General features: G+C 37.9%; 1 pseudogene; it reads left to right on the top strand.

Moving 5' to 3' along the window:
• The first annotated feature begins 1,081 nt into the window (after positions 1–1,081).
• On the top strand, positions 1,082–7,927 carry LOC104662171 (annotated as a pseudogene).
• Positions 7,928–10,222: the final 2,295 nt, after the last annotated feature.

The following is a 10,222-nucleotide window of genomic DNA, read 5'->3' as shown; positions in this document are numbered from 1 at the left end:
ACCTTGTATGCTCTGATGTCAAAGGCTGTTCCTTGGCTGAAACTAAATATGACTTTAAAACAGTCATGGAAATAAAAGAAGCAGTGACTTCCTTCCCCAATGTTGTTTTCTTTTTCCAGTCTTGCATGCCAAACTTTTGTTTTTCTTCATATGTTTTGAAAAATGTTACTTGCAGTAATAAAATTTCCTTAAACAGCTCTTCCTTCTCTTTTTTTAAATCCTATTATAAACCTCCCCACCCTCATCCTTCTCAAAAAAGCTTTTTGGAGTTATCTGGACTCACAGTCATCTCTACCCTAATCTCACCTCTTTCCACAATTACTTCTGAACTATGTCTGAAATTGTTTTTTAATTAGTTTCGGGGTTAATATATTATTGTTGCAATAGAACTTTAGAATCCTTGAAATAGAGTAGCAAATCTGATGCTCCTTTTGAAGAGTCTGCAATACATAGCTTAGTGTTGACATGAGAAACAATTAGCCCACATTGATTGAATTCTCCTTTCCTTGAAATTTAAACGTCCTTCAGAGAGAGTAGAAGGAGAGTTACCAGAGGCTGAGAAGAGTAGTGAGAGGGTTGGGGGGAAGTGGAGATGGTTAATGGGTACAATTATAGTTAGAAAGAACGAATAAGACCTAGTATTTGATAGCGCATTGGGGTGCCTATAGTCAATAATAATTTAAGTTGTATGTTTTAAAATAACCAGAAGAGTGAAATTGGATTGCTTGTAACACAAAGGATAAATGCTTGAGGGGATGGATACCCCATTTATCATGAGTGATTATTACACATTGTATACCTGTATCAAAGTATCTCACGTACTCCATAAATATATACACCTGCTATGTACCCACAAAAATTAAAAATTAAAATTCAATTTTTTAAAACCTCCTTGAAGTTCCGAAGTCAATGTTAAAATGAGAGTTGCTAGCAATTAAATATGTCAGTCTTCTTTGAGTATTATTAAAATGCTTTGAATAAAGTCCCAACCAAGGGGTCCCAAAGTCTTTCTATAACAGGTAACCTTCGTTTTTAATTGCAGATGTAATAGAATGCTACCCCGCCTTCCCTCCTTTAAGTAATGGCAGCTTTTGATGGTCTGGGCTCAGGCCCATTCATGGCAGCTAAGGCCCATTCAGGTCAGCTAAGATGAAGGCAGCTGTGCGTAAGCAATTGTCGCCTTCCATAACAAAAGAATTACACAAAAATAACTTTAAAAATTCAGATCCTCCAAGATCGGCAGTCCCTTGGCGGGGGAAAAAGAAAAAGTGAGTGGAAGCTGTGAGTGGAAACAGGAACCGAGGAAGTCTAGGGAGGGAATATTTTTCCTCAAGAACAAGAAGGGGTTTGTGGTTTTTGATTGAGGGTGTTTTCACATCCCTTAGATGCTTTTGGAAATGTGTTGGATGAACAGTTGTCATAGTGCCAGCTACCCAGGGTGCCATCAGAATGCTAAAGGTCTGGGCACTATGTAAAGACATACCCAACAAAGAATTGCCCTGCCCCAAAAACTCACAGCACCCTTACTCAGAAATCCTGCAACCTGGCTGGCCACAGTGGAGAAGAGCTCTGCAATCTATTAGCTGCCTCCCTCCACACGCTCCGGCTTACACCTGCCTCGCTATACCCCAGGTACAAGCATTCAGGTCATTGTCTAGTTTTCTGATATTCTTCAGGCAGACAAGGTCTAACCTAGAGTCTTATTTATAAGAAAATATAAGTTATTTTCTTATCTCATGGGATCTCTCAATAGGAATATCTCACTCCACTATTCACCACAAGCAGTTCGCCATATCAGTACATCGATTGTTTGTTTAGATTAGCCAATTTCCACAGTATCCTGAGACTCTTAAACATAAGCAGTTTGTGGCTCTCACTCTCTCTCTCTCTTAAATGCCGCGTTTCAAACTCCCCTTTATATATCTTGGTATATGATTTAGTAGTGGTGGTGGTTATTCAAATCTAGAACTTCAAACACTCGTACACACATGAGTACATGCAAAGCTGGTGAAATTTGAATGAGGTCTGTGGATTTTGCCAATACCAATCCTCTGGTTCTGTTATTGTTTTAAAATTATGTAAAATTACTAGTAGGGGGAACGGGGTACAGGGTACACATCTGTTCCATCTTGGCAACTTCCTGTGAATCTATAATCATTTTAAAGTAAAAAGTTTAAAATATTAGGTTAAATTTCTTAAAATATGCAAATATTTTCTTAAAATTCCGAAACTGCTCCATGCTTTTCTCTTTCTCTTTTTTCTCCCCCATCTCCAGCCAGGACCAGCCTTGGAGATAAGCAGAGTGAACAGAAATTTATGCTCTTAGATTTAAGAAAAACAAGATTCTTTCTTGCTTCTTAAATCATACTCCATCCCATCGACTTGCAAACATGCTGACACTTCTCATAATTTCACTCTTCATAAACCAAAGCGTAAGGTCAGAGGAGAACTTGACATATTAGAAGACTTAGGCATTGAAAGTGGTTAGTCTAACTAACCCATTGAGGTTTTGGAGAACCTGGGACTCAAATTTTGGAAGATGTGACAGATGATATGTTAAAATACATTGCACCAAGGCTGAAGTGGGAGGATCGCTTGAGACTGCCTGGAAGGCAGATGTTGCAGTGAGCCGAGACTGACGGTGCCACTGCACTCCAGCCTAGGCAACAGAGCAAGACCCTGTCTCAAAAAAACAAAACAAACAAACAAAACCAAAAAACAAAAAAGCCATTGCACCAAGTAACAGTCAACTTTTCAGCAGAGGTGAGTAATCAGTTAAGGCTTTCTGGAATGCCAGCCCACCTCAAGGCCTTATACATCTTGTTCTCTCTACATAGAGGGATGGCCAGAAATCCCCCAGATGGATCCATGAATGCTCACCTCCTGTGTGCAAACCACCATGTATTTCCCTCCCATGTTGTATCAGGGTTGGTCACTGCAACCAGTAGAATGCTGCAGAAATGATGAGTGTGTGACTCCCAAGGATAGGTCACAGAAGATATTGCAGCTTCTACCTCTTGCTCTCTCTTGTTTATACCTTTACTAAAGTATAATTCGAGTACAAGAAACTGCACATATTTAAGGTATACAATTTGATGAGTTTGTCAAATATATACACCTGTGAAACCATCACCACAATCAAGGTAAACATTTCCATCAACCCCGAAAGGGGTGACCCTTTGAAATCCACCCCTCCTCCACCTTTTCCCTAGGCAGCCACTGGTCTATTCTCTGTCACTGTATGGAAACACCTTAACTGTTTCCTCTGTGGGATGTAAAGTCCCATTTCTGGATCCTTTCAGGTCCCTGTCTAATGTCTATTCTATTTTGCCTTGCTCTTACTTTTGTTTAGACCAAATTTAGCCTTAGCAGGGAATTTGGTTTTGTGATTCCGAACCCTAAGCAGTCTTGGATTGCTGTCTGCTGAGATGGTGCATGAGAGCAGTGAGGAGCATTATCTGTTTTAACAAAGCTGTATGCTGTTCCCAGCTATCTAAGACCAAGGCTCATCTCTTTCTAGTAGGATCTTGGCAGGAGCCACAAGAAGTAACCAACACAACAGGAGTTAACCTGTCCATATGCTTTCTAAGTGCCAGGCCTATTCTAAGTGCTTTATATATATTAAATCCCTTAATCCTCACAATAATCCAGTTAGTTAGGTACTATTTTAATTCCCATTTCCCTGATGAGGAAGCTTAATTGTGATTAAGTAACTTGCCTTAGGTCACACAGCTAGGAGATAGGGTCTTTGAACCCAGGTGGTCCAATTTCAGTCTTTGCTCTTAAACCACAATATGATACTGCCTCTCACACCAGAGTAGCCTAACTTTGTTCTGCTGGATTCCCTGAAGCTTCCACCTTAGTAGGTACAGGTCTGAATCCCAAAGAAACTACAATAACATCTTAATGAGCTGCTTCATTACCATATCATAAAGACTGCCCACTTCCCACCCAGGGATCGAGGGAGATGGAGAGAGCCTCACTGCCTCCTACCCCACCTTGACACAACAGTTCACATTTTAGGATCTTTCATTTCTAGCGCTCTACTTCTAGGTACTAATGTCTCAATCAGTCAGTACTCTCAACTGCAAATGGCAGAGACCCACTCAAATTAGCTTACGAGAAATGTTAAGGAATGTATTGGTGCCCCCATAGGTAAACCCCCTACCCTAAGGATGTGGCCTGCCTCTGCACCCACCCTGAGGTCCAAGTGAAAACCACTAACCTGAGGGCCAGGAACCCGAGCACAGCACTGAGGCCTGTTACTTGGAGACAGAAGTGCTCAGGCAAAGTCCAGGGTCATTACCCTCATTCGGTAAGAATTTTGATGTTGATTTCTAGTGTCTAGAGACCTCAATATCCAAAATAAACATTACTACATTAATTTGCTAGGGCTGCCATAACAAAGTATCACAGACTGGGTGGCTTAAACAGCAGAAATTTATTTTCTCACAGTGCTGGAGGCTAGAAGTTCAAGGTCAAGGTGCTGACAGGGCTGGTTTCCTCTGAGGTCCTCCTCCTTGACCTGAAGTAAGGAAGACCACCCCTCTCTCCTTGTGTCATACCTCAGAAAAAGAAAGAGGAAGCAAAAGTTACAGAAAGGCAAAAATAAGATCAATAGTCAGATAGCCCAGCACAGCACCTCCATCCTGGTGTTAAAAATCAACCTCTGACCTAGCTGCTTGTATTATCCATAGATTCCAGGCATTGTGTGAAGAAGCATTGCAAAATTTTCTGTTCTGTTCTGTTCTGTCTTGATTACCAGTGCATGCAGCCCCAGTCCCGTACCCCATACTTGCTCAATCGATCACGACCCTCACATAGACCCCCTTAGAGTTGTAAGCCCTTAAAAGGGGCAGGAATTTCTCTCTCGGGGAGCTCAGCTTTTAAGATGCAAGTCTATGGAAGCTCCTGGCCGAATAAAGCTCCTTCCTTCTTTAACCCAATATCTAAGGAGTTTTGTCTGTGGCTCATCCTGCTATAGTAGATGGCCATCTTCCTCCTGTCTTCTCATAGTCTTTTATCTGTGTGCATCTGTGTCCTAATCTCCTCTTCTTATAAGGACATCATTAATCATATTGGATCAGGGCTCACTGACATGACCTTGTTTTACCTTAACCACCTCTTTAACAACCTCATCCCCAAATACAGTCTCATTCTGAGGTACTAGGAGTTAAAACTTCAACATATTAATTTCAGGGGAACACAATTCAGACCATCACAATAAACAAAAAATAAAGCTGAATTTATTGCTTGGTTATATAAGGGAGAGCTATGCTGACCAGGCCCAGTCTCTCTAAGCAGATCAGGGAACTGATCTTAATATGGTTCTGCAGAAGCATGGAGTTTGGTGACTGGCAGAGTAGGTCAATGTCAGCTGAAGAACCGTAGTTAATTGAGTGAGACTTTAGTAGATTCGTTGGCACTCAGTGGTATGTTCATTGAAGGAGTCCATTCCCAGGTGGTTTGCTTTCACAAGCAAGGGGTCGTTGCTGCTGGAATGGCTTCCAGAAGCATGCTTGCAGAGGTGAGTTGTTGACTGATTAAGTAGATTTAAAATCATTTCTGGTGGTTGATCTTGTATACTGGCTGTAAATCTTTCCTAGGAGTGTGGGAGCTTTTAAAAATTTTCACTGGCGTCAAAAATAATACTTAAGTTGGGCATGGTGGCTCACACCTCTCATCCCAGCACTTTGGGAGGCAGAGGTGGGAGGATCACTTGAGCTCATAAATTTGAGACCAGCCTGGACAACATAGCAAGATCTCATCTCTATTAAAAATCTTCCCTGTGTGAATTCTCACCTACCACAGTAGGCTAACCATAGCTCAGAGCCTGGGATGAGCCTTCCTACAACATTCTCTTTCTCATATAAACATTCTCAAATATTATAATGAATTTTATGAACTTTCCATTTTCTTAGATTTAAAAATGATCAAATACCAGCAATATCCCTGTGGTTTTTTGGTTGAACTTATAAAAACAGTATTGTGTTACACACTTCACACTGAGACTTGCCTTTCCAGTTTACCAATATCATGAACATCCCTCCAGATAGATTCAGTAGATTTGACACTTTCTTTTTAATCACTGTCCACTGCTCCATTGAATAGAAATATCACAATTATTCAATCATATCCATTACTGATGGGCATTAAAACTCTTTCCTTTTCGTATTAAATAACTACAACCAATGGTTTGTATCCTTGTGTATGTGTGTTCCTTCTATACTGATGCTGTTACTTCTATGAGCTGAATTTCTATGAGATGAATTCCTAAAATTGCTGAATTAAGAGTATATTTAGATATGTTTAGATATACAAATACTTACCATTGTGTTATAATTGCCTACAGTATTCAGTGCAGTAACATGCTACACAGGTTTGTAGCCTAGGGTATGGTATCTATCCTAGATGTGTGGTAAGCTATACCATCTAGGTTTGTGTAAGTATACTCTATGATGTTCCCACAATGACAGAATCACCTAACAACCCATTTCTCAGAATGTATTCCCATCATTAAGCAACACATGGCTGTATTTGTTCCTTTGTACTCAATATTAGTTCATGCTATTTCAAATTTTATGTTCTTTTAAATTACGTTTTCTAGTTGCTTGCTGCTGGTATATGAATATGAAATTAACTATTATAAATTGCTTCTATAACAAGGCACTGTGCTAAATTCCACTATTTCTAAATTCTCCTATTTTTAAATTCTATATGTTTTCTATATAATTAAACCTATTATTTATAATATGATTATAGCCTAATTTCTTTTTCCCAACTCTTATATCTTGATTTTTTTTTTTTTTTTTTTGCGCATTGTCAGGAATTTCTAATACAATGTTGACCTGAAGTTATAAAATGGGTAACATTGCCTAGTCTCTCCTGTGGGACAGAGAGTGAAGGAAGCATTGGATGCTGGCATCTGGTTGGTTTCTGGGGAGGCCTCAGGAAACTTACAATCATGACAGGAGGCAAAGGAAGAGTAGGTATGTCACATGGCCTGAGCAGGAGCGAGAGAGAGCAAGAGGGGAGAGGAGGTGCTACATACTTTCAAACAACCAAATTTTGCAAGAATTCACCCACTATCACAAGAACAGCACCAAGGGGATGGTGCTAAACCATTCATGAGAAATCCACCTTCATGATCCAATCACCTCCCATCAGGCCCTAAGTATGACCTGTCACCCTCTACATTCTCTTCTGGTGAAAGAGCTTTTCAAGTTGAATATGCTATGAAGGCTGTGGGAAATAGTATAGTGATTGAAATAATATATAAACATAGCATTGCTTTTGGGGTCTAAAAAAATTAATGCTTTCAAAACTTTGTGAAGGAGTTTCCAACAAACAACTTATTAATGTTGATCAGCACATTGGATAGGAATGTTGGAATGCTGGCAGCAGGTTTGTTGGCAGTTGCTTGCTCTTTAGCAGACATAGCAAGAGAAGAAGTTTCCAACTTTAAATCTAACTTTTGCTATAACACTCCACTAAAACATCTTGCAAACACAGTGGACATGTATATACATGCATATACACTCTACAGTGCTGTTAGATCTTTTGCCTTCAGTTTCATGTTAGGGTCTTACAGTGTGAATGACAGTGCACAATTTTCCATGATTGACTCATCAGGTGTTTTATATGGTTATTGGGGCTGTGCCATGGGCAAAGCCAGGCAAGCTGTAAAACAGAAATAGAAAAGCTTCCAATGAAAGCAATGACCTGCTATGACACTGTTAAAGAAGTTGCTCAAGTAATTTACATAGTACATGATGAAGTTAAGGATAAAGCTTAAGAACTCAGCTGGGTTAGTGGTTTAACTAAAGGAAGACATGACATTGTTTCAAAAGGTATAAGGGAATAAGCAGATAAATATGCTAAAGAATCTTTGAATGAAGAAGACAAGTCAGATGATGATAATATGTAACATTTACTCCAGGATCTATTCTATTTTAAATTCCTATCACAATCCCATGTAGCTATATAGCCCTGTGGATTACACATACTCACTGACCAATTTTTATTAAATTTTCATCTTGTAAAAGACAAAACAGAAACAATAACAAGATAATCTTAAAAATTAAAAATATTACCCCACTACTTTCTGGCCTCCATGATTTCTAATGAGGAACCTGTCATCAGTCTTATTAAAGATCACTTGTACATGATGAGTTGCTTCCCCATCTTTGTCTTTTGATAATTTGATTATGTGTCCTGGCATGATTCTTTTTGCATTTATCCTTCTTGGAGTTCATTGAGCTCCTTAAATGTTTAGATTTATGTTTTAATTTTTAAAAATCAAATTCAGGAAATTTTTAGCCATTATTTGTTCAAATATTTTTTCTGACCACTTTGTCCTCTCCTCTCCTTCTGGGATTCACAGTATGTGTATTTGGTTTGCTTAATGGCATCCCATGGGTCTCTTAGGCACTGTTTGTTTTTCTGCATTCCTTGACTGAATAATTTCAATGGACCTATCATCATGTTTGCTAATCTTTCTATCACCATGCTCAAATACGCTATTAAAATTCTCTAGAGAAATTTTTATTTCAGTTACTCTACTTTTTAGGTCCAAAATTTCTGTCTGGTTTCTTTATATAATTTCTATTTTTTATTGATATTTTCTATTCAATTATCATTTTCCTGATTTTCTCTCACATTTTGTCCACGGTTTCCTTTAGCTCATTGAGCATATTTAAGACAGTTTGACTAGGTAGTCCGATGTCTGTGCTTTCTCAGAGATAGTTTTTGTTCATTTCTTCTGTGAATGGGCCATACTTTCTTGTTTCTTGGCGTGCCTTATAATTTTTTGCCAAAAATTGAAACTTAAAAGCAAGATAACAGTATTATAATGTTTATTTAATAAACCCTTATATAGCCAGGTATTTTTCTGAATGTTTTACAAATATGAAATAATTTCATCTTCTGAACAATCCTGTGAGATAGTGTTATTATTATGTTTATTTTACAAGTGAGAAAACTGAGGGATATAGAAGTTAATGTCATGCAGCTAGTAAATGGCAGGGCCAGGATTTGTAGGAGGTGGAACTCTAGAATCTGTGATTTTTATCACTATGCTATATTTCATCTCTGTAGCTAGAGATTACTCTTTTTTTCCATCTATTCTTTATCATGGTAAAATATACATAATAAACGTTACCATTTTAACTATTTTTAAATACACAATTCAATGGCCTTAAGTATAATCAAATTGTTGTGCAAATGTGATCCGAATTTGGAAAAATTTTTTCATTATCTCAAACTGAAACTCTGTATCCATTAAACAATAACTCCCTATCCTCTTCCCCTGGCCCTGGTAACCACTATTCTACTTTCTTTCTCTATGAATTTGAGTATTCCAGGTACCTCATATATATGAAATCATATAATATTTGTCCTTTGATGTCTAGCTTATTTCATTTAGCATAATATCCTCGAGGTTCATCCATGTCATAGCATGTTTTGGAATTTCATTGCTTTTTAAAGGCTGAATAATATTCCTCTGTATGTATATGCTACATTTCGTTTATCCATTCTTTTGTCAATAGAAATCTGGGTGATTTCCACCTTTTAATGAATAATACTATGAATATTGGTGAATATTTGTGTGAGAGAAAGATAGATATTGTATACTCTTAGTCACATGTGGGAGTCAGAAAAGTAAGCTCATAGGAGTAGAGAGTAGAATTACTGTTCTTAGAGACTGGGGAGGGTAGGGGCAAGAGAAGGATAAAGAGAGGTCAGTTAACAGACACAAAATTACAGCTAGATAGGAGGAATAAATTATCATGCTCTATAGTACTTTAAGAACTATAGTCTGAATATAGTTAATAATAATGTATTAATTATTCAAAAAGCTAGAAAAGAGGATTTCAAATATTCCCCACACACAAAAAAATATAAATGTTTGAGGTGATGGATATATTAATTACCCTGATTTGAACAATGCACATTGCATACATGTATCAAAATATTACTCTGTATCCCATAAATATGTAAAATTACTACATGTCAACTAAAAAGGAAAAATATTTGTGTAAGTTCCTGCTTTCAATTCTTTTGGGTATAGACCCAGAAGTGTAATTACTGGATTATATTATAATTCTATGCTTAACTTTTTAAAGAACTGTTATGTCGTATTTCACAGTGGCTGTAGCATTTCACATCTCCATGAGCAACACATAAGGGTTTCAATTTCTCTACATTATTAGCCACACTTGTT

The sequence above is a fragment of the Rhinopithecus roxellana genome, chromosome 5 (assembly GCF_007565055.1).
Source record: "Rhinopithecus roxellana isolate Shanxi Qingling chromosome 5, ASM756505v1, whole genome shotgun sequence".
NCBI lineage: Eukaryota > Metazoa > Chordata > Mammalia > Primates > Cercopithecidae > Rhinopithecus > Rhinopithecus roxellana.
Note: the sequence above shows the minus strand (reverse complement) of the source record. Positions and strands in the feature narration are given on the sequence as shown.